The sequence below is a fragment of the Amphiprion ocellaris genome, chromosome 5 (genome assembly GCF_022539595.1).
Source record: "Amphiprion ocellaris isolate individual 3 ecotype Okinawa chromosome 5, ASM2253959v1, whole genome shotgun sequence".
In the NCBI taxonomy this organism is placed as follows: domain Eukaryota; kingdom Metazoa; phylum Chordata; class Actinopteri; family Pomacentridae; genus Amphiprion; species Amphiprion ocellaris.
In genome coordinates this window covers 20,672,430-20,698,885 of record NC_072770.1, presented here as the reverse complement: position 1 = coordinate 20,698,885, position 26,456 = coordinate 20,672,430, and the positions used below count along the sequence as shown (strand labels likewise).

Here is a 26,456-nt window from a genome sequence, read left to right as displayed (position 1 = left end):
GCAGCTAGCTCGGTTAGCATCGCTAACATTAAAGCTAAAATTTACTATGCTAACTTTCTTCTCTGGTCAACACACACTGAAACAAACTCCACCAACATCTGGAGTGCATGGCACACGTTACATCTGACACTAAAGCTGCATATAAAGTGCATTAAAAGCGGCACCGATACGAAAATAAACATTTACTTACCGAACTATTAGAGTCCTTTCAGTGTCTGCTGGTAGAATCAGCCGAAGGTAGAAAACTGGTTAAAACAAGCCAACGGGCAGGAAAACTGTCTGTGGAAAATGTTCTGCTGCTCCACCGATAAATAAACCAACAGCTATTATATCAGAATTAATCCAATAGAGGAGAGCAGAGTCTCTGCTGCTTCCTCCATAGGACCTGTCAATCATTCCAGACCGGACTGTCAATCAAGTACCCCCGCCCCCTGGCTTCGCAAAACTTTAACGCTCTATAAAAAAAAAAAAAATCAATATTGATTTATTTTAAGATCGGCCACCTGATCTCTCATTTTGACCATGAAAACTCACGAAAAAAAATGTATGTACAGTCTATGCACCGTACTCTGTTTGGCTCCACACTTGCTGATGACCACTTCCGGTCTCAGAAAATGAAAAAACGGACTTTTTTTTCGTTTGTCTCTTACTGATTTTACTTTCTTGTTCTTCTATTCTAAATATAAAACGAAAATCAAAGCATTTTAAAAAAAAAAAATCGTATATCCCTTTTTGATCATGAAAAGGAAAAACGCCTTGTATTTCAATTTCAATTTTTGTATTTTAAAACGAAAATCAAATAACCACTCGGGTTTTTTTTTCAGTACCCATTTCAGAACGGAAAATCCAGTTACCAGATCCGTACACGGACCATTTTCATTTAGTTCTTAAAAAAATTTGAAAATTTGTCCAAAAAACAGAAAAAGAGAAAACTGTTTTCACCTATTTGGAGCACTTAAGACACCACTCTCCCAAATACACACTCTAAATTGCAAGATAATATTTCTGGAAGTATAACTGCCCAACTTTGTAACATTTATAATATTATATTGGGCACTGACATAGAGGCTAACTGAGCTTGCTGGCCTTAGACAGTATTATATGTATACTGTATGTGTAATAATCATGGAAAATAAGACTGTGTGAAATGTTTGCATTAGAAGGCATTGACCTTGTACCAGAATAGATTGTGAAAAATGTATCACCAAAAGAAAGGCCCTGGTGAACATACTTGTGTTGTTTTCATTAACCCACAACCATTATTTCAAATAACGCATTCGTCTTCACACTCTGACAGGTATGAAGACACGAGTGTAGCCACAGTGCTTCAGCAATGTGGACAGACTAAATTAATAAACAGAAGTGTGGAGTCAGCATATGATGGAGACATGATGTACGTTTTAAGTACAGTATTGATACTGTCCAGCTGCATAGTTTTACATAACAAAGTGAACCAGCACCACCGCTGTGTTTAAAATGGGAAAGGGATCAGAGGAGGAACAGGAACAGGAACAAGGAAATCGCAGAGGTAAACAAGGATATTATCAGTGAGAGGTCTAAAGTGTCTTCGTAGGTGAGCACTCACCCCAATCATACAACAGCTTGTGGGGATACATACTAAGCAGAAGACTGCAAGGCAGATGTAAATGAGCCTGAAAAAAAGCAACAAGTAAAACCCCCACAAGTAAATAGCCTAAAATGATAGACTATAATAGGAAGCCTGTTGTTTGAAACTGCAATGAAAAACCATCTGTTTTCATTTTCTGTCTCAGTTGCTAATTTTTTCTAATTTTTAGCAACAGTGATCTAAAATACTAGAGCGAGCAGTTCTGCCATTGATGCATAAATTTAGAATGATGTTAGTACTTGGAAATGCCTTGGGGAGAGTTTCACCTCATTGTTGCTGGTCTGCACTGACAATGTCATCAACTAGCTAGGTAACGTGAATGTGAATGTGCTATTCACTGAGATGAAATATTAAAATGCAATTAACAACATGTGTGTCCTAAACCTGAGCTGTCATTCTCAACAATGATGAATGTCTCCACATGTTAAAATCATTGTGTACATATTTTATGTATTTCACCATGACAGATTATTGATATACAGCTGAACACTACCAAACATTTGATTGTGCTTTCTGTATTTGCAGTGATTTCTGAAGCATGTGTCAAAGTGGTGAAAATCTTTTAATAATTTTTTGTAATGTGGCGAAAGCTCAAAAATGGAATGATTGAGCCTGTTTACATAACAAGAAAAAAAGGAAGAGTTCCTTAGCAAAATCTGATGAGAAATGACTATCACATCTGTTAAATATCGAGCTTTAAGCTGACAAACTGGTGGTTGTGACTTTATATTTATGAGAGAAGTAGAACTGCCCACATTTACTCCACCAGCTCATATGTAATATTATATAATTTGATGTTTTCACACATACATCAGTTTAATGGAAGATGCAAATTTGCTCATTAAAGACAGAAGCACAAATCCCTTATACACTGGGCTGATCCATAATTGCCATAAAAAGCTAAATAATTAACAGGATGTAGTTTTCAAATTGGTAAATGGTATATATACCAATCAGCTACAACATTAACAACACCTGCCTAATACTGTGTCAGGTCTCTTTAGGGCCACCAAAGCTGTGAAACATCAAGGCCTGGGATCCACAACACCTCTGATGGTGTCCTGTGGTATCAGGAACCAAGATGTTTGCACAAGATCCTGTAAGTCCTGGAGGTTGCAAATTAGGGCCTCCGTGGACTGGACTTGTTTTTCCAGCACATCCCGTGCCAATTGGACTGAGATGTTTTAAAAAACCACAAACTTTATCCTGCCATTGGGGAGTGTTGTAGCCATGAAAGTGGCATCTGTGATCTGCAACAGTATAGTACAGGTAAAGGTAATATTCACATAATTCCCAAGACCCAAGCTTGCTGCTTATGTTAGCTTAAATTCTTCCTACTCTGTATACACTGTATAATGACAATAAAGCATATTCTATTCTATTCTATTCTATCCTGCTGCCATCTCTTTTCAAAAGTCCACATAAAGTCAAAGAAAATGGAATCTAGGCTACCTTCTCTCATTGCTTCATGGTCCATTTCTGATGCCCATTGTAGATGCTTTCAGTGGTGGAAAAGGGTCAGTATATTAACTGTGAGGGGACTGTGGCTGCACAGCCTCATATGCAGCAAGCTGTGATGGACTGTGCGTTCACACAACTTACTACTTTAGCCAGTATTTACTTTTTTTGCGTTGTTTTTTTTTTTTTCAATTTGTGGAACTGTAGCTCTTCTGTGCCTCCCTCTTAACATCAATTGACCCTGTAGCCCATGACCCTGTCACCAATTCACCAGTTGTCCTTCCTTGGACCACTTACGGTAAGTGTAACCACTTTATACTGGGAACTCCTCACATGACCTGTTGTTTTTGGGATGCCAGTCATCTAGCCATTCAATTAAATTCAATTCAGTTTTATTTATATAGCACCACATATGTTATCCCATAATACTTAACGTACTAAGGCGACGGCCTTACAAATTTTGAACAGAGAAACCAGCAAGTTCCTTGGATTTACTTTGAGGAAGCAGTTGGCGACAGTGGGAAGAAACCAAAAGAGCCTCCCTGTCAAAGCCACTCAGATCCTTACACTTCCCATTCTTACTTCTTCCAACATATCAGCTTCAACGACTGTATTTTATATTTATATAGCATTTTCCCAAAAATGTCAGACAACTCCTTCAATAAGAATTTAGATTTGTAAATACTGCAGTGAAATTGTACCCCAACTAGAAGTAATCTACAGAAGCTCAGTGTCACAAACAATTGTAAGCTAAGACAAAAATGAATCTCCTCGTTGAAATAAGATCTTAAAAAGTTTACTTTGTGGTCGCTAAGCAATTCTAATATTTTTTCCCTCCTTTTGTTAAGTGTTTACATTCTCTTATTATCTTTTATAATAAGTGCAATATCACATCAGTGTGGAGATGATGGCTGTGATTTTCATTTAGTTTCTAAAAAATGGGGAAATTATTCAAAAAACAGAAAAGGAGAAAACTTTTTTCACCTGCTTGGAGCACTTGCAACACTACTCTCCCAAATACACACTCTAAATTGCCTGATAGTATTTCTGGAAGTGTAACTGCCCAACTTTGTAACATTTATAATATTATACAGGGCACTGAGACAGAGGCTAACTGAGCTTGTTGGCCTTAGACAGTATTATAGTAAATACTTCAGGGCCAGAGAGAGGAACAAGCTAATTATGGATCGACTCTGTGTAAGAGGGACTCTTTAATGAGCAAATTTGCATCTTCCATTAAACTGATGTATGTGTGCATACATCATATAATAGAATATTACATATGAGCTGGAGGAGTAAATTTGTGAAGTTCTACCTCCCACCTAAACTACCGCTCAGAAAGATCAATTGTTCTGCCTTGGGCTGTCACTGGTATTTCCTCTTTCAGAACATTTAGACTGTTAAAAATCTCTAGAGTTCTGCAAAAGTTATCATTCAGTTACTTAGTTGGTCTGTAAAAGAGAAGCAAGTCATGTGAAAATGTTTAGTTAGAGAAAATGCAACATGAGCACTGCTTCTTTAGCGTCGCTACACTACATCACCAGCGCCGCTGCCATCATCATCAGCAGCTCCTACAACCGCTACATGAGATAAAGAAAAGCCATATCAGGTAATGTATAAATGAGAGCACAAACAAGCTAGTAAACAGTGTGAATCTAATTAAAAGATAATGTCAGCCATTTTGTCACAAATGTTTCTACTGCTATGGGCCTATCTTCTAGCCCTGGGGCTCTCTATCTGTTGAGGACTATTGCTCTCTACTTGCAGGCTGTATCTTTAGTTACGCTGCTATCTCCACTTCCTCACCCCGGACTATATCTTCCTGACTTGGTGGTATTTCTGCTGGCCGTCATGCTTGACTGTGCTGACCCAGTATTTCTCTCGCCCAGAGATCAAATATCCTGTTTAGTTTCTCGTAGTGCATAAGCTTTAGAATACAGAAAATGGGAAGTGAAACCAGAAAGCAGCCATACAGTAGGTGTACACACTGTACGTCCGATGAGTTTTGGTGCACTTTCTTCCCCAATGAGGACAAAATAATAAAATTTATGGCTTTTTTCCCCCAGAAAGTCTTCTCAATATGGAAACTAGGAGCAGAAATACAGTACATAAAAATTCTGTGTCTGAAAACTCTGTGTTTTGCACCCCACTGAATGTGCCTCCAGACTTCCATTCTCTTTGAGGATGGCTAGACTTTACGCAAACATGTCTTGCTAGGAGGATGATATTTCTGACAGGAGGATTGACCAGCCCTATCTCCAGAGCAGCAACTGCACATTCAGAATGAACATCACCCCACAAACTGGCCGCTGGAGGGGAACTTGAAAGAACAGGAGGGAGAGCACTGACGCACCTCTGAAGATGGTTTAGCATCGACCACTGACAGCTGACTTCAAAGGCCCAGTTATGAACATGACAGGCAGCCTGCGCAACAGCCTTTGAATCCAGTGCACATTTTTATCAAGAATTTATGGTCTATTTAGAAGTGATTTTTTTTTGCAGCACTGGGAATTTGATTTGACTGTACATTTCATCGCTGACACGGTAACTCTCACAGGTCTCTTCTCGATGCTGATATATATGGGACTTGCATTTTCATGAGTGCGTGATGTTATTCCACATGGCAGCTGTTGATATTAATGCCTTTGATTCCTGAGGAGTTCTAAAGAAATGCTGCACAGAAAGCCCCCCAAGGCACAAGTTGTTTATTTGCCCAGATATATATTAATCCAATCAATTTTTCTTCAACTCACACCTTGTGGAGAATTGTAATGGAGCAGATTGGTACAGAGTAAACTCCAAAAAAAAAAAAATCCAATACCTCAAGACAAAATCTTGGAAAGTTTAATGTACGGACATGTTTTGGTATTTATGCATTCAGAGTAGCCTACCTGAAGTTTCATGGTGTGCTCATTTGCTTTGCAGTATTGCTCATGAGGATTTGTAGTGAAAATGATCATTGCAGTATAAGTGTATCCCATTAAAATATCACTTGTATTCCAAATAAACCAGCCTATCAAATACTGTAAGTTTGATCTATGCTAATATACCATTTTTCAAATAATTGAAAATCAAACAAAAAATGTACAGAAAAATCTGTTTTCATAGTACATATTTAGTTCAGTTGATATCCATATTACTGATGGTCAGTTAAACAACACACAAATACAAGTACAGGCTCAGTAGTGCGTAACCTTTTCAATCATGCTTCCATTTCTTCTGTATTGCCCTTCTCTCAGGCTAAAGTCACTCTCAAGATCACTGCTGGTGTATCCAATTCTCTCACTCCATAAAAAATGAACCCTCAAGACATGGTCACACAGTCTTGTTTGTATGAGGGGGTGGTGATACCTCGGAGTGTGAGGCCATGTGTGAGTGCGTATGTGTGCACTAAAGCATGTGTACTTGCGTGTGTTGCAGTGTCATCCCACCCTGGAAAATGACTTATTAAAATGAAATTAGGCAGTGCCCTGACCCATGGCAAACGGCATGAGCTGCAATTTGTCTAGCAGTTGAGCTGTGAATAAAATCTGATTGGCAATAATTTGGCTTAGCTGTTGATACAGCCTCTCGTCCTACACATCTTTTCTTCTCTCCCTCCCCATCCTCTCACCGCCCCTCCTCAACTTATCATGGACATGTTGATCTAAGGGTGAAATATTACTAATATAGTGATCCGGGGTCAGTGAACAGAGCAGTGTGATGATGGCAAGTGGATGGTTGGGAGGTTAGAGAAGGGTTATATGAAGCCCGAAGAGCTGATGGCAATGTTAAATGCCAAAACTGACGACTGATCTCCAGTAAAAGGGTGAATGTCTGTGTGTGTGTCTATGTTTATGTGTGTGGGTTGCTGTGTGTGGTGTGTGTGGGTTGTTGTGTGTGGGAGGGTGAAGCTGCTCTCTCTGACCAGGCTGCGCTTGGCTATTTATGCCACTGTCTTATCCCTTTGTTTTATGTCATATCAAGGCGTGTTTGTGGGTGCATTTGTGTGAATATACATTCATGTGTGTGCGTTGTTATGGTGACCGGCTCATTTGTTTTATAAAGGCCATTTGCTGTGGTCATCTCTTTTAGCATAAAATGGAAAACAATTACAAGCAGCACTTTCCAATTTATCTCATTTGTCCAGTTTAATAAATGTCTTTTTCTCCCTATGAAAATACACAAACACACACACAGAGAAAAAAGAACTGGGCCTATATGATAGAGGGAATGACAAAGGTGGGTAATGACGGCAGGGTGTTAAAGACCCTGGTGCAGTGGTGGCCTTGGACAGGTTGATGTAGTTCCAGCAATGAGCAGCTCATAAAAAGTGCTATCCGTAGGCCTTAGGAAGACATTCTATCTCTCCGCTGCTAACGGCACAGCCTAAAATCACCTGCTCCATCAAAGTCAGGCCCTCCTCCGTAACATAAAATGCACCAGGAATACAGCGGAGGAAACAATAAGAGAATGTGTGTGTGTACTGTATCATTTGTGGGGGAAACATTAACTTTTTTTAGCAGAAGAATCGGCATGCTCAGTTCAAAGCAGGAGGTTATAGAAGGACTGGATTCTGAGAATTTATTCAAATGACTGATTTTCACATAGATGTCTCACTGCACATTTGTGACAATCACAGTGACATATTTTATTCAACTTTGTGTTTTGTTGACCTCTGTGTTAGTTCTTCATTGTTTGGAATCGTGTAGACCTGTAACACTGTAATAACTGCAAAATCAAACAATTCCCTTACGTTAAATGTTTTTTCCTTTCCTTTCCGATCTTGTTAAAAGCCGATATGAGGAAAAAGTATTTAAATGACATCCCTTTCCTTTTACAAAAACTTGGGTTCCACCTTTAAATCATGATCAATGCTAATACACCAGACAAAGAGAGCGTTATATTGGCATTGTACAAATAAAAATATATTCTCTTTAGTTGCCAAATAGTGATTAAGAGACAAAGTAGTGCACAGTATGTTATCTTACATGGTGAGATTTAGGATGATCGCTGAGACCAAAAACAGTAGTGATGTATCAATTTCTCCAGTTTACTTAATTTATTTATTTAGACATTTTGCATTTGGGTCATTCCAGAATTGGAGGTCATTTTGTGTCCCACCCATCAAATTTAAAATAATCCATGTACCAAATACTAAAACATGCAGTTGCTGTGTAAATTTACTTGTCCTGAGGCCAAATCTACAAAAACTAGAAGAAAAGAATGTTTGAAAATGTTTTTTAAAAATACCAAATATGTCTGGAGTTCCCCCTAAAATGCCATTTTTTCTCTTGTCCTACACACCTAATGACCAAATTGAATCTCAAATAAAACTGTTAAAATTAAATTTAAATATCCGTTTTTTGGTACTATTTTTTTCATTGACGTGTCTTGTAATTGTGGGATTTTTTTTTAATCAACATAATATTTTAAATAATAATTATTATGCATGGAATGCGTGTCCCAAAACATGCACGCAATCCTGTCACCATAACCTTTCTAGCTGGTAGAAGAAGAAGGAAACAGTGAATCACATGATACACTGGAAGTCACATCATCAAACAGTTCTCCAAAAGAATGGGTAGAGCAAAGCTATGTCCTCTCTTCTATTTTTCATATTTTTATAACATCGTCAGCCTTGATTGAATGTCTCACGCTACCCCATGCAACCCTGTTATGCATTTTATCAGGACAAGACAAATTCTTTTTACTTTTTTATTTACTTTTTTCTATCAGGAACTTTGTCCTCTTGGTCAGCAGTAACAGCTAGCTAAATAGGTAGCTTCCACTGTTGAGAAAAAGATAATAGTAGCATGGATTTGCAACCCTGTTACTGTGATTAGAGTAGGGGTTAGCAAACAACAGATCAAACATGGAATAAAAATGGTACCACTGATGTGTAAGCTGAGCCAATCAAGCCTTTGATAGTTTATTACCTATTATTGATGAATATGTAGCAGAAAATTGCAAAAGAGAATATGAATTTTTCAAAGAATTTTGAAGCCCAAATATCCTCCAATTCTGGAATGACCCATTTATTAGGAAGGCACAGTAGTAGCAAACACACAAATGTAGATAAAGAGAGGGAGAAAGAAAAAAATTTAACTTTTGTTGGAGTCTGTCTTTTTTAGGAAGAAAACAGCATGAACACCAAAGGTCAACTTCTCATCAAGTCAGATACCAGCGTATTTATAATAATGGTTATAAATAACAATGCTATGTGCATAGAGCCTGACCTTTTCTGGATTTAGTCCAATACCAAGAACATTTACAGAAATAGAAGATAAAATTGCTCCCAAAATGGATCCTTGATGAACATCTCACCTATAAGTCACAAAGTGGAGTCTCAATGAATTGTCTTGTTTTTCCTGCACATCCTGCAGATGCTCTACTGCACTGAGAGATGGCTAATTTGGAAGCAATATCAGCCCTTTAAATTCTTTGTCATGTTTCTCAGACCATTTCTGAACATTTTTTGTTGTGCGGCAGCATACATTATGTAGTCATCAGGGAATACTGCTGCCATGGAAGGGTGTACATGGTCTGCAACCATGTTTAGATCAAAGGTATGTGTCAAAGTAACATCCATATCATTTCCAGGAAAAAATGTTTTCCAGCAGAACATTAACCAAAGCATTACCCTGCCACCACTTATTTGCCGTCTTTCTACAGTGTATCTGCTGCAATTTCCTCCCCCAGTTAAACAAAGCACACACATCGTCCACATGATGTAAAAGACCCTGCCACCTAACACATTGCTCCATGGTCCGGTTCTGATGCTCGCATTCCCATCTTTCAGAGGTGAACAGGGGTCACCATGAGCACTCTGACTAGTGTGACTATGCAGCCTCATACACAGCAAACTGTGATACACACTGTGTTTTGACACTTTTCTATCATAGCCAACATTAAGGTTTTGAGCAATTTGTGTGACACTTCTGTGCGACTGTACCACAATGGCTAGCCTTTGGTCTCTATACACACCAATGAGTTTTTCACTTCCATGACCCTGGTTCACTGAATGTCTTTCCTTGGACCACTTTTGGGAAGCACTGACTCCTGCATATCAGGAAAACACCACAGAACCTGCTGTTTTGGTAATGCCTCACCCGGGTATCCAGCCATCACGATTTGGTCATTGAAAAAGTATCAGATTCTTACAGTGCCTATTTTTCCTGTTTCTAACGCATCGGCTTCAAGAACTGACTATTCACTTACTGCCAGATATATCCCACCCTGTAACCGGTGCCTTTTTAACAATATAATCAATGTTATTCACCTTCATGTGGCAGGGGTTTTAATGATGAGGCTGGATGTGGTACGTCATCAATTCAAATGTTTACAAGCAACTCTTACATAATTAGAAGAACTTATTTAGAGTCAAGGCGGCAAAGCCTGTTTTGAACTGTTAAAGAGGGCCTCAGTCTCCAGAACCTACAGCATTCCCTGTAAAATCACTGTGCATACTATAATATTTTATATGTAAATTATGTTAAGCCGCAGCACAAAGAGGGAACTCCCAATAAGAAATATGAATAAATGAAAATCAGTAATATAAAGTAAATATGCAGAATTGTTTAACAACAACAACATCAAGCAGAGCTCATGTGATTTGGTATCATATGCATGGGCACAGTGGAACATAAATCCACTGAGTCTCTGTTTATGTAGGCTCCTGGGAGCACTGTCAAACTAATGGTAACACATGGGCAGAAGTCCTACAGTACCAATTAAATACACACAACATTAAAAGGAAAAAAAGAAAGAAGAAGAAATCTTAAGCCAGTGTAGTGGAAAATAAAACAACATAAATATACACTCACACACACACAGAGCGAGAGAGAGAGAGCGAGAGAGAGAGAGAGAGAGAGAGCATGCATGCAGTATAGCTTCCTGAATGCATAAAGGCATAAACAATACAAGAATGCCCGTAAATATGTAAATATTCAAATTTCACATGGAATTAAGGGAAAAGCAATAAAGTTATCTATTAACAAACTCAGATATACATGGATACATGGTTATTATCACACCTCAGACAAACTTCTCAGTCATGCAACATGCATAAGCTTCTTTGCTTGCTTCTGTTTTAAGTCGAGATGTTTTATCTTTTTCTGGAATGCCTTTGGGCAACACGGCGGGAAGAGGAGGAAGGCAATGCATGCGCTTTACACCATCAACAACAATGAATTCTCCAAAAAATAGTTTTCCTCACTGCACACCCTGTTATTTTAAGAAAAGAAGGATGTACAGATGGGCATTGAAAACTTTTAAAACTGAGAATGTTGTTTAAAAATTAGTGCCCAGTAATATCCTAAAATCTTAACTGGGAAAGGCTCCTTTTAAAATGTCCTTTATCTTAATTCAGCACAGTCGACAGTTTGTAACCAAGCAGAACTCAACCCACGTAACAATACCTTTGATCAAGCCTCCTGAGAAACGGTGTGAAATCATTTTGACCCAAGGCTCAGTCATGTGTCTCTATAGATTAAGATGTTTTGAGAGGTTCATAACACTAACAGCTGCATGATGTCAATCACACAGAGAATGTGTCTATTTGTGAGCTGTGAAACCATGAGCTGTAAAAACAAGAGAATGATCACATGCATTTGTATAACCATCCCAATCATCACTGAGCCCAATGTCAGGTGTCAGTTGCTTCTTGGAACAAAATTTCCCATCAACAGCTGATGTCTACACTGACCTACATTCACAAATTGCTTTAAAGCTCTGGAAGCACCTCGCCTTAAATTAACACATCATGATCTTAAATGTCTTCTTCCCACTTTAAACCATTTCCACTGACAGTAACTATTTAGTGGTGAACCTCACGACTCGTTTTAAGGTCATGCTGTTGTCATCTGTCACATGACAATGGGGGTACTTTGCGTCTCCACTTGAGTCTTCCTCCAGAGACAGAGAACTTAAATTTCCTCTCAGAGCTAATAGAAATTTAACTCTGCCCATAACTCCGCTGAGTCCTCCAGGCTCGACACTAGGCAGGGCCCTGGAGGAAATAGCTTCAGATGTCATTTACTTTACTGTTCTCTTCTTATCTCTTTCATTTCTTCCCCCTTCCCTGCTCCCATATCTTTTCATGATGTTTGCTGTCATTGGCAGTGGCTGGAGTGGCCACGTTGCGGAAATATTGATTTCTTCCCTCCCTCCCTTCTTTTTTTCTTTTTTCCTCCCTCCTCGACAATCCCTCCATCTCCTTCTCCTTCCCTGTGTTGCATCGGAGGCTTGGGGTTGACACATGACCAACCCACTTCACTGGCAGCTCATCCTGCTCCATTCTTTAGCTCTTTCCCTTTTTTCCTTCTTCTGTCTCCTGATTTTTTTTTCTTTTTCGGGAGACGCAGTTCTGACATCAGGTTGCGGCTTCACTGTCTATGAAAGCACTCTCCATTATGGGGTAGCTGAGAGTTGGAGGTGTTGCGGCGAGGGGTGGGGAGACTCTCTCTGCCATCACTTTGCTGTATTCTTCCCTACATCCATCAAAGCAGCAGAGGCCCATGTTCAGGCACTTGGCTCTCTGTCGACCTCAGCAACTGACGACTCATTCCCCCTGACAACACACAAATAACTGTAAACTTTTGCTATTAGTGAGGTCACTGCAAAGTGAAATGTCTTTTTCAAAGCATGTTGGCAAAGATCTTCACTTTGGCAACAAGATTCCTAACCTTCGTTCCAAGTAAGAGGCAAGGGAAGGTTGTAAGTATCATTTTCTACTAAGATTGGCTGTGTGTGTTTCTGTACAGCACGACATTTTGTCTAATTATAAAGCGGAACTCCTTGAAACTAAACAGTGCAAGTAATACAGGGAATTTTTGCAGTAATACACAATGGGGGCTCTGTTTTAGGGTGGACAGACTGCTGTAGGTCTAAAATAGCCTAAACGTGTGGTTGCACATAGTGTATGTGGGTGTAATCAACAAACTTCTTGTGATTTTCCTGACAAGAAAATGGCAGGATGCTCTTCACATGACGCAAAAGTAATCTCGTTCTCCAAACTGACAAACATTTGAAAGATCTGGATGCATCCTGAGGACACCTGCATCTTTCCAGACAATTATGTTGTTAAATTTAAAAGCTAAGAAAAATGTTTTGACTAGACAGTTACTTTTGCTGTGCCAGACATGGTGAAAATCTGCACATCCAACAGTTTACATGTTGTTGCGGCAAAGTCATCTCCATCATGAGCCCTGCACTATTTAGCTAACATGGATGATACTGGTGAGAATACGTCTTTTATTTTAGGATTTTGGAAAGGCCTGAATGTACTCTGCTAATTGATGCCAAGAAACTTTCTGCGATAAAAAAAGGCATTAACACAAACACATTTTCATGCAGAAATGGTCCCAAAAATTGCACTTAATTGGTATAATCAAAGTCTCAGCTGCACCTCTCCTCCCAATGAGGTGGAAACTCATAGGTCCTTGAGTCGGAAAGAAAATAGGGCCAAGATTGAGCCAAAGCCGGTAACTACAAGCATAGTCACAACTTTGTGTTTGCAGAAAAATCACCGCTACAGAAGCGCTGAAGAAGTTCAGAGACCTACTAGAGAAGCAGGTAAGCCAATTATAAGCCACTGCAGTCAGTCAGCAATGACCAAAAACCTTCCAGAATCCTTCAAATTGTATTTACAAGGCAATAATTCCCACCAGTGCACACTTATTAGAGGGACTGAATGTAGCAGTTGAGACAATAATGACGACTAAAGACAGATGCTTAAAATATCAAATTACTATTGGAGTCAGGGACTGTTTTGGGCCAGCATCTTATGGCTGCTTGGTTGTGAGTAATGTACCGACATGAAAAACAGCTTCTGTGATGTAAGTTGATCCACTTTATTGTCCACTTCAGAAGTTTGACAATAGAATATTGATTGTGCATTTTGCTGTGCATCACTCATCCAAACTAAATGATTTCACATAGACAAAGTGAAAAACATCATGCAGTTCCCATATAAAATAAAGAATTTTCATCCAACCTTTGTAGGCTATTTAATATTGACACTTGGGCAGATGCAACCCACCTTTTTCATGCTTAAAGATACATATCAGTTGTTGTAACTGCTTTGTTTGATTACTAATGCGTATTGACAATAATGACTTCCAACAAGCAGATGCCCAGAGTCTGCTACTGAAGAGGACATTAGCATTGTAGCTTTACTAGCTCCCATTAGCAGTAAACAAATGCACCTGTCTCTGTTTACCATCTCTGCTATATTGCCTCTGACAACACACCGACGCCAAGTCATAAACACAGAGGAGGAGCAATTCATCTTTATTGCATGCAATCATTCTAAACATCCACATGGACTATCTGTCCCACAAAGACAGGTAGGGTGGTAGCCAAATAATACCCCCCATGATTCAAGTTCATCATTTTGCCTGAGTGATCCCATCAGTCCATAGTCAGGAGGTATGTCAAGTTTAGAAAGTGGGTTTATAGTGGGTGTTTTTCTCTCTTTCTGTCTAAGTTACCCCTGTGTCGACCATGTTAACAGCAGGTGCGATGCTACATGAGTTACAGTAGTTTTGTGATATATTGGCTTTTATTAGTGAGCATGATTAAAGTCAGCCAGGAGGGGGAGCGGGCAGGTGCTGGGCTGATGAGCAGAGTGACAGTGTTAATAGACTGAGGCTCCGGGGAGGTGGCCCCCGTTTGCAGCACCAATCCGTCTTGATTTCCGCACATTGCCTTCTTCAATTACACTAAGTGTTTAGCTCTAGTCACTGGCAACCTAGGCATGCAGAGACCGTCGCTGGGAATAGGGGAGCGTACCGTACATTATGCACAGTACATTATGCATGAAAATAAGAAATACAAGCCAGTCGTGCAACCATTTTGAAATAATTGCGGGCCACACAAACTTTTTTTCTCCCTGAATTTGTTAGTAGCTGTGACTACAGTTGCCTGATTGGGTATGAAGTGTGAGCCTGTAATCTGTAGTTGCTGCTTCACTATCTCTAAGATGTGTCCAGGCTCTTCGCTCAGCGAGAGGAGAGAGATGATGCAGAGATAAGACATTGAGGGATACTCTCCCTTCACAGGGGCACACAGGGAATTAAAGGTGTCCTCTCCCATCTGAAAAAAGGTTATTATCTTCATCACCTGGCCCCTGCACCTGACACCACGCAGCACCTTTACTCAAGATAAGACCTAATCTGGACTCTTGCTTATGTCTTTATTTACTTGTGTCAAGGTTATGAGCTACAGAACAGACTGTCCTTATTCAATCAAAACTGACACCACTAAGTTGGATGAAAAGAAAAAGTAAACTGACGCTTTCTATGTATTATGTGCGTGTATAATAGGGTTACTGTTCAAAAGGGAAAAATTAAACACCAACAGGCTGCTTGGTTTCTAAGAGCGTCTTGAATTAAGGTTATCGACTTTTGCAAAGTGAAAGCAAGGGGAATGCAAGTGCACATTAATTAGGACATGCTGTAGGAGCCAAATTCTCTAGTGAAACTAATGTAAACGAAGCTTATATTGTCTGGAAAGCAGAATGAGAAAGACATGAGCAAAGAAGCTTTTGAGGATTTGTTTTTTAAACACCAAATGATGTTTTTGTGTTTATCTTTATGCAATAAACAGCAATCAGCCGAAAAACTGTCAGAAGAAATCTACATCCTACCAGGTAACGATACACATTAACCAAAATGGCCTGAGCAGTTTATCGTTTGCTTTCTGAGAATGAATGTGGTTTCCTCCTCAGAGGAGAACGGCTTGTTATGGGGAATGCTGATGACAGACAGTGAATCTAAATTCCTATAGATTGTTTCTGTAACCTTTCTCAACTGAGGAATAACAGAGACGTGATCCCAGCACCACTGCTCTTTAGATTGCTCCCTTGCTGTCATTTGACACAAATAAGACAGTGACGTCTGGGATGCGGCACCGCTTACCTCTGCATTGAGCGGGGAGGACGTGCCATCTTTTGACCCCCTGATGCATTTCAGAAAAGGTCAAGCTGACAGTCGTCATCTCATCAATCCGCCGTTGCGACTCTGTCAATCTTCCCTGGGACCCCTTCAGAGGTGGGGTGGTGGGTGGGGAAGAGCTTCGAAAGCAAATTTCCCCCATCCTGATTCTCCACCACCCACCCTCGGTTTACCTTAGAGAGATGGGCTGTGGGGGTGGAGCTGGGGGAGGTGGGTGGGGTGACCTTTGTGACCACCTTATCTTGTGGAAAGGTCACAGCGAGGCCCCTTGAAAACCAGAGGGGTGGGGAGGATCGATCTGGAGGCTTTCTTTTATTTATCTCGGCAGACATGCTGCTCCTGGTGTTCTTCCAGGCCAATGGTGAGGGGGAGAGATAACGATCTATTAGTGTTGCAGATATCCTCCTCCTTACCTCTCTCTCCCTGCAGCCCCCCTCTGTCCCTCGCTTTTCTTGTCAGACACCCTAACTCTATAGAAGCCCCTGGCCCCGAGCCAGAGGCATTTGGTGGAAGGAAACTTGGAGGTCATCAGAATGGGGTTGTTGACATCCCGGGGTCAACACGATCAAGCCGTGTCATTGCTTAATACAATGTATGGCAGGGTGAGAAATCAGGCCGCCCTCATAGAAGCTGCGTTGCTATTAGAAGTGAAGCGGGGGGGACGTCACATACACTTTTCTGTCCTGTCCCCTTTGACTTTTGCAGTGCAGTGTATTAATGGCCCGCTCTTATCGCCATTCATCATTTCAACAGGGCAATATATAGGAAGTGGTTACATCAGTAGAGAGAAAACAAAGGCAAGATAGAGACATTACACAGCGAGATGAGTGTGTTGCTGAAAGCTTGGATGATTTAATTAAACAGTTTTCTTTCCCACTGTTTTCAGGTCTGCGTTTTGTTTAGAGATGAAAATGAAACAAATGACTCATTGACATTGCTGCTGACTCACACATAGCTCAAAATGTCTGAAGCCCCTACCACTGATAGCATTCATGCAGTAATCTCATTGCACGGCACACACATACAAAACACGGGTGCACAGACGTATTGTAAGTCTGCTTTTATTTGCCAAAACTCCACCGCTGTCTTGGCGTAACACCCCCGCATGTAGTAAAAATTGCTCCACCCTTACATGTTTTGAATATTTCTCCATTACCCCACCATCATGGTCAATTAGGCCTCAACTTTCTACACCTTTTATCTCCTTAACCAGGGTCCTCATCTGCTGCTTGTGTCACAGGGCGTGCAGATAAATAATTCAGCGAAGGGGGGAGAATTTACAGCTCCCGTGTCACCCAGTCAGGCCGTAAATTCTGAATGAGGGGAAACGAGAGAATATAGTAGGGGAGAACAGAAAGAGGGGGGGAAAGGGGAGGGAGATGAGGGAGGAGAAGGGCTGTGGGGAAGTGGTCCCCCGGGGGCCATAGTCTCACACAGGCAACATCATAAAGTCACCATTAGAATGCTGTATTTATAACAGTGGGCTTGCCCCAGGCTGCGGCTGCGCTACTGAGTCCCCCCCCCCCTTTCAAGCGCACACATGCTTCCTCCGTCGCTCTCACACTCCCTCCGTGCAACACACTAATCGCACACGCGCACATTCACATCCTACACAGCACCCATATCCACATGATAATGTCATTTCCCTCAGTATTAGCAGAGTCTCTCCATAAAACACACACTGTGTCCTTCTCCTGGCTCTGCTGTCCCTATATACGGTGTTCAGCAGGGCGCCAGCATCACAGAATATCAATGGCTTAATGAGGCGAGGGCTCTTTCTGATGTGCCGCAACATTGACTCTTTGGGGGGAACACAGAAAGTGAAACGACTCTGTGAAGAGATAACAACGCCCCCCGATGGACTGCTGGCCAGCTCCGAGCATGCTCAGTGGTGCCTGACATAATGGCTGCCTGTAATGATACAAAACATCTAAGTGTGCAAGGATCCTTTCCCCCCTTTTATGCACTATTTTATACGATTTGAAAAGCGACTGACCATTTTTGCCTCAGGGTTATTCTTGCTGATGATCTAATAAATCTTACATATTTTACTCAAAGAAGAATGAGAGTGTATATATTTCTTGGATCATTTATTGTATCATTTGTGTTCATCTTGGGCAGTAATAAGAATAATTATTATAATTATTACAATATTAATGTGAAAAATTCAGCTTTAATTGGCTTCAACAACCAAGTGAGGTTAATGTGACTTTTAACTGCAGATCCCTGAAAGGCCACTCATTAAACAGCATATGGTAGAGTCAGATGCAGCAGAAGAAAGCCAAAGGTTAGCAAAAATATTCAGTAGAACCAGTAAACATAGCACAGTAAGCACACCAATTCCCCTGTGCCTTTTCATACACTCTGTTGAAAAGCAATAAGAGGAGGTACAGTACCTTTTGTTTATCTGTCCCACTCATGCGTTTATTGTCAAACCTTGTTTAGGAATATAATTTCCCTTTAACTGGCCTTTTGCTTTCCTGGCACTCTTCAGGCGCTTTCATGTCAGTGGTCTACAGTGGGTCTGCTGCCTTGGAATAAACTCCTTTTATTTAAAGCTAGCCAGAGGGGTCAGAGAGCCTGATCTGTCATTGGCAGTGTAATAAACAGAGAAAGAGAGTTCCACATAAACACCTCCAACCAATATGAACAGCCCACTACAGGAAATGAAAATGTGGCCATAGGAAGTTAACTCTTTGTAGTTGAGGACTGTGGTGGAAAAAAAGGAACATGAAGCTGCAATCCAGTGTTTAGCTGAATGCCTGCGTATCCTTTGTGTGGGTTACTGTAGGGGGCATTTCCTGAGGGCGTCTGAACATGCATTAATTGGTTGTCATGGAGAGATAGGGCTAAATGTGAACGGGGTGGCAGTGTCGAATCCCATTTAATGAGAGAATAAAACAGACTCCCATTGAAGGCAGATAGGGGGAACCGTATTGACCTGCGGTGGTGCTCGTGAATAACCAGTTGTCTCCCCCAATCGATCACAGCACAATGAGAGACAACACGGAAGGAAGGCTGGCATGATTTGTGAGTGACACAGAAGGTCAAAACACATGTACGATGCAGTGACTCCTCCTTTCCCATATCTCTCTAAATTTGTTTTTGAGGTTTTTCGAGTTTTCCTCTCCATGACAGTGTCCTCTCTGTGGCACTCCTCTGGCCTCCGTCGTTCATCCATGCATGGTCATTAAGCTCAACGCTGCGCGATTCTCAATGAGGCAGCGCCAGCAGCCGAGTTGACCCTTCGAGGGCACCACTCTGACTTGCTCCTCTTTCTCCTTCGTCTTCTTCTGTTCTCACTCGTCTTATTCCCCACAGTCTGCCTGTCAAAGGGCCAAAGCCTTGGCTGCTTGTTGCGCATGCTAACATCCCAGTCTGAAAGATGGGACAGAGAGCGAGCGAGAGAGAAGGAGAGAGAGAGAGACAGAGAGACAGACCGAGGCTGAGGCCGCTGTAGTTATGGCCGCCAACCACCGACAGACTTTGAGAGTTGAGTGAATAAATGCCCTGTCTACTTGGGACAGGGTGCACTCACTCTCGCAAACCAGCACGCATGCATAAAACCCTAGGGGTCGGGGGCCGGGGAGTGGAGAGATCCTCTGCAGAGAGATTGATAACGCCCCCAGCTTCAAACAGCGGACAATCCAAGCAAGCCCAATGTGACTTTTAAAAACCCCAATGAATAGTGCATGGAGACGGGTCAAGGGCGAGATGGGTGGAGGGAGGGCAAAGGAGTTTTTCTTATCAATCAGGGAGTCATCAGGGGAATGTGAGAAGACAAGAACCAAGCCGCCGCTTGCTGGGGGTTGGGATGGCGGTGGCGGGATAAAGCCCCTTTGATAGCTGTGAAATGGAGAAACAGATGCAGAGAGGTGGAAAGAGCATCGTGGCTGGTGATAGTAAATACTCCGGGGCATTGAGCCTTTTAGGTTTATGTCACTGGTGTCATGTTTAGCTGGCCTGACTGAAGTTAATCTGTTTTCAGAGGTGAGGAAAAAGCAGAACTATATGAAAAGAAATGTGTCACATATGAAGCCATTTATCAATTCCTGACTAATAAATAGCTTGTCTTTGTGGTCAGTAACCAAGTTTTGGCTTTTTGATGCTCTAGAGATACAAAATTTACATGACAAGGTTGAAAAAATCTCATGAATAATAATCATGCACATTTTTATAATCTTGCATATTCCTCTAACAGTTTTACAAGAAACAACATAGCCTGATGGCCCACAGTGAAAAGAACAAACTCCAGAGCCACTAGCCTTGATCAACATGATTGAAAATTACTTCTATTCAAAGGACCGCAGTGAAGAATAACAGGTGGGAACGGCTCTTATAATGGCAAATCAATATAGAGAATCTACAGCACAGTTCAGCCTAAATGCCACCCCACCCTTTGGCCTCTTATCAGCACCCAATCACAGGCAATCAAGCTCTTTTAAAGGGTGATTTAACCCTGATGAGCCCTAAGCTGGATGAACCTCACACACAGACAGCACCAGTCACTCTGACACCGGCGAACACACACACTCACACACACGCACACACACACACTCGCCCACAAAACACTTTCTGCAATATTGCGGCAGAGATTAAAGCCACATGAAAGGGGTAGAGACAAAGGTGACGTCTCCTCTTTTGAAATGGCAAGAGCGTGGCTTGACATGAAGCGAGTGGGTGAGTGCCTGGGTGAACAAAAGGCTGGCGCCATGTGAGAAAAGGGCAGAGGCGGGAGCAGGGCAGTGATGGTGGGGGGGCAGGCCTTTAATTAAAAGGATTATATTGAGGTGCACAGTGCTGCAGAGGAGCTGTCCACTGGGCCCAGATTGACTACAGTAATGAAACCTATCCCTGTCAGAGCAGAAGGAGAGAGAGCAAGAGAGGAGGTGGTGGAAATGCAGCACTGAAAAGGGTCAAGAAATTACAGAGGAATGGGTTTAGAAAAAGTAAACATTAGGAATAAATGTGCGTAATGAGGGATCATCAACTGGAATTGGAAGATGGGAGCTTAAAGTAATAAATATACAAGGTCATAAAGAATAATAACAATGAAGGAACTATGGCATTAAATTAGAAGTTCTCATAGATTAAAGTCATTACAGATATGCTTCCGGCCAAGTGAGAGTTTCCCTCTTTAATGTAAATGAATGCTAAGTTTGGCATATCCATCCAGTGCCTCTGCTTCTCATTAATTTTTATCTCTGCAGATATAATGAAGTCATAATAGCGGGGAGTCTGATGAGTTGTCAATTAGAAACTTGAATGATCCCTGTACTGAAATAAAAAAGAGAGAGAGAGAGACAGAAAGTTATTGATTTTCCTGCTCTCTTTAACTCAGTGGTAACCGTAACCTATTAGCTCAAATTCATTCTTACCAGTGTTTTTCCTTCATTTACACTTTGTAACCATTTTTATTATGCACAGCAAAGAACCACTTTTGAAAGAACACATGTCATTTAAACTGAGTATAGACTTTGCATTACAACTGTTTGTGTTGTCATGGAACATCGGTCGGCATCAGATTATAACATGCAATAAAATCAACATAACAGAGTAACTGAAGAATTGTGCAGTCACACATGGCCACTTGCAAACTTTCCAGTGTGGAGATAAGTCCCCTGTGTCTGCCTCTGACTGTATTTGTGTTATCATTCCAATCCGTTGTGTTGTGTGGAACTGCATGACTTCCCACTGCTGCTGACCAAGATTAACATTATCTCTGACCACCCTGCCAGAAAACCAGACACTGCAGTAAATGAATTAGATAGAGGCAAGACAGAAAAAGTATAACTTTTGGCATCTACTGTCTGTTACATTCCCAGGTTTGCCATTTTCATAATGTTTGTATCTTATACACATACATGAACCATCAGCCTGACAAAGACAAAAAAAAGTTTATTACTGAACCTGTCATTTTGGATTCTTGTCTTAGAGTCAACAAAACACAAAACAAGCTGTACCAATGTTTTGTGTGCTGTAGGCATTTTACTGCAGTTCATGCACACCTTGCTTTACTGTTTTGCAAGTCATACCAATGGGGTTGTGTCTCTCTAGAACATGCAATACATTTTTATTCATACTGTCCACAAAACAATGCAAAATACATAAAAAAAAATACTGATAAATGATGCAACAAGTGAGAATTCAAAGCTAATTGAATACATTTGATAAATAATTAGGATTTTGATTATTTTTAATAAGAACCATGTGAATAAAATAAACCAATTCATTCATAGCATTAGTTCAAAAGCATTAGTTCAAATACTGAATGAATTGAAACGATGCCACATTCAATGATACAGTGGATCATTTTTTGAATGGTCTTTAAAAGGGATTTTTTTGAATTTTTTTGAATTTTAATTTTTTTACTAGAATGAAATGATTTTCTGCGATACCAGTTCCTTTAGTTTTGAGTTTTGCATGGTAGTCCTGACATTTGAATATTGTCATTGCTATGTGCAGGTATGAGAAGCAGACCACCAAGAGCTGGATGAAATCCACACCAACACAAGTACAGGAGTGCAGAGATTGAAATTTAAGTTTTGAAAACTGTGCTTTTTTTTTCTTCTTTCAATTTCATGTAGAATTTAGGTTCGATATGTTTATTATTAATGCTGAGACTCTCTGACACATTTCATGAAAGTATCTGGAAATTTAAAAAAAAAACAAAAACAAAACAATCCCAAATACAGTTGTGTTTTAGGGATTTTAATGTAGTTTACCTCTCAAGTAACTACTCTTTTTCATTCATCTCTACACCATCAGTATGAAAATTAACCTTCTTTGACTACGTCTTCTCATTGTCTTGCTCAAGGACATCTAACAGAGAACTATGAAAACAGCATTTGTTAGTGAGATGACTTACAATGTCTTAGGGAGAGATCGGATGAGGCTGTAATATGGAGCCATATGTTATATTATATGTCAGCAGTAAATACATTGAATCCAAGTGTTTTCTAAATCCTGAGTTATGGTTAACATATTGCACACTATTATTTACAGCAGCATCACATCTGTGTTTTTCAAACGGCCGTGTTTCCACAATTTTCTCAGGTCAAAATGTATGTTTTACAGCAGTGCAAATATGGAACATGACACAAATAATGGGTTTTGAATGGCTGAGGTATTGTCCTGAAAACAGTTTTTCACTGGAGCCATAAATCAATTGAGCATTATGTCTTTTGTCTTTTTCTTCATAAAGCTAAAAAGCACTTGCACAGGGAAGATGTTTTTTTTTTCCATAGGATGTGATATCTGCAAGATACCGGTTAAATGACAACAGTGATTTAATCTAAAATTATGTGTAATATTATTATGGTTCTTTTGAATTTTTAAAGGTTGGTTGCAAAAAGACAACCCTGTCACGATTCAAATCATTATGTTGCATAAGACATGAAAAGATTTACAGGTTACATTAATCTACAGTAGAAAAAAATACTAATATTTAGATTACAGCCTACAACATAAAGTGTAATTAATTCAAAGTGGCAGTTTTTGTACTAGTACAGCGCTAATACAGTATATATCAATGCAGGTATACGGGAGGAAGATGTGAAGTTTAGGGAATAAGGTGGGAACAGTGGAAGGCTACACTCAACATACATAAAGCAATCAGTAAAACACCTAAACTTCCTTTTAAAGCTTTGGTTATTATATCACTACAGGAAACATGAGCTTTTTCTTTGGATCTTTGGGACTGATGGCTTCTTTTCACTTCTAGTGCATCCATGAAACTCACTCAGCTGCTTGTGTCATTACATGATTAGAACTCAAGTAAATGTTAGATGTGCTACAGTGGAAAACAAATTCACAGTTTTTCATTACTAAGTTCAAGATTCAAAATTCAAGAGTTTGTATTTGCCACATGCTCATACAGTATGTGCAGTAAAATGCATAGATACTGTTCTCAAGGCTGTGTAATAACAATTGGACATTATAGATAGATACAGATTTTAAGTGGTAGATATTTGCCCCTGTTCCTTAAATGTCAATATTTGTTTAAGTATGTACTGTACCAGTGCACTAACCATAATATGTTAATTTGTAATAATTACATTGTATATTGTGGATTGTATTCTAAAGTATTACAGCGAAAACAGTTACATCAATTTACAGTTGTGAAAATGTACTCCTCATTTTGATAATGTTCATTAAGTCTAAATGACTTGAGAAAAAAGTTAACTTATTAAACATGTTTTTCATGTTTTTACGCACTGCAATAATTAATAGATAATTGCGTACCTTCAAATCTTTATATAGCCTCGGTAATGAGTGGAGTAGGATCACTGTGTTACAGAAGAACGAATGTGGTGTATTCTAACTTCTAAAGGTAGCATTATATAACCTGAAAACTGCTCAAAAGTTGCTTATGTATTGGCTTAGCATTGCAGAAAGGCACTCCTCAAGTGAGTGTGCCTGAAGAGGTATGAAATGAATTTCATACCTTTTTCCCGTCCCTCATTTGCCCGACGTTTTTTAACCGGTCTCCTCTGCTCAAGCTATGTGTCTCACCATTACAGAGCTAATCCATCCATGACAATGTTCAATTTCCTCTGGGGAATATGGAGTGCAGTGGGGGAAATTTGCAACCCTGTGGCCCATCTAAGTACCATTAACGACAGTGCCCACATACCTCAGAGCCTGAGCTTTGTCTGTCTCATCTGAATTGAACAGGTCGATTTGGGAATCTGGTAACGCTGTGATATAATCTTCTATTACTGACATTTTTTTCATGAAATGATAGAGATCAGGGAGAAGAAAAACTCACAGAGGCATTTTCAAACATTTCACATTTGCGTTGTCATTGAAAAAATCTAATTTTTTGTTCAAAGGTAGTAGAGTGATTTGTTTTGCTTTGGTCACTCCTTATATCCTTACATTGTAAATACTGGTCAAAAATATTTGCAATCCATAAACATTTATGGTTTGATACTTGATTTTAAAAGTGATGTTGAGTTTGAAGCATGATATTTTGTCAGTTTTTTTTTCATTTTTGCTTTGTTATTCTCATCTAAGCTACAGGATTTTAATCTAGAACTAAGCATAATTAAAGACACTGTCCAGTTACAATAAAAGTCACAGATAAGCTCTTAGCAAACAAAACATATGTTATCCGGACACATACAGTCTTCATGGTAACTGAACCTGACATTTAATGTCTGACTCATACACAGTGACCCTCAGTGTCTGTATCAGTTTTTCTAGAAACAGTGAATATCTATATGTTAAGAAAAATATCTTAAATTTTGTCATTTTAGCTTAAAATTGTGAATAGATTTGTACATGAATTCAAATTCCCATTACCATTACCATCGCATTCATGTCACGTATTACTATTTCTTTCTACTTATTTCTTTGGTCCACAGAACCTCCCTTTGACAAATCAAAACGTATTACTTTAGTTTGCATGTATGCGATTTATACACTCCATCGTTCCTACAGTTAGTGAGATTACCTGCACTGCATGGATTCAGCAAAAGATGTGTATCCTCAAGTGTATCCACTTAGGTTCACTTTAATGGTGCCATTTTAAATGATCATCTGTCCGTCTTGTTCTGAACTCCAATTTCATGGCAATCATGTCAGAAAACGCTGCTTCACAAACGTTTGAAGACACTTTCAGGGCTGCGAGGTGAAGGTTCTGATAGTTACTTACAGCTTTCTGGCTCTACCAAAAATGGCGTGAATGCTGTTGAGATTTGAGATGAATGTCATTTTCAGGTTTATAGCCTCCATCTCTGTGCAGGATTGACACTGAACAGTTTGAACGATACCACCAGCTGGGCTGGATTAGATTGCTCTTAACATCACTGCACATCACCTGGGCTGTAACTCACGTAAACAAACCTGACAGCAGCGTAACTCATTTGATTGACACCTGATTGGCAAAAAAAATCATTTGGTGTTGGAGGGCAGTGAGACATCAGAGGGCAAATGATTGCGTTATGTTGTTTAATGTTTGCACCATGCAGCCATGGTTTGTATATTCTGTATTTTCTGAAGCTTTAAATGAGCTGCTCAGAAAGAGTACTGTCTGGTAGCGAGCGACATGCTGGAGACCACTGGTCTATCGCCTCAATTCTGCAGTGTTTTACTGTTTTTATTGCCCTAATATAGCTGCCATATTTCAAACCATGCAATGCTGCCTTTCAGTTGCTCCCAAAATGTGCATCTGTCTGGCCCTCGGTGTGTCTGCTCAATACACTATCGACAGTCCAATCATTCCACAATCATGCTCAGCACACCATCTTTATTACTGATTATTGACCAGGTCATCACCGCCTGCATGGCACCTCATACTGACATCAGGTGCCAGGAGAGAGAGAAAGAGACAACCTGGAGTGAGAGAGAGGCTGCGAATCTGTCAGCACTCTGATGAGCTGATCTACTGCTGGGTTTTGGATTGCGAAGCCAGTGACCTACAGGTGGCAATT

At 40.2% G+C, this 26,456-nt stretch overlaps 1 long non-coding RNA gene across 2 annotated transcripts in view; it reads right to left on the bottom strand.

Annotated features, from left to right (window-relative positions):
- The window catches only part of LOC129348870 (uncharacterized), a 190,749-nt gene that overhangs the window by 22,066 nt on the left and 142,227 nt on the right, over nt 1-26,456 (bottom strand). Inside the window, exon 1 of one of the 2 annotated variants that reach the window (XR_008601600.1) lies at nt 191-609. The exons of the other annotated variant lie outside the window; for it this stretch is intronic. This is a non-coding gene — a long non-coding RNA (uncharacterized LOC129348870). Of the gene's footprint in view, nt 1-190; nt 610-26,456 lie in introns of those variants that run through there. 2 annotated transcript variants of the gene reach the window in all.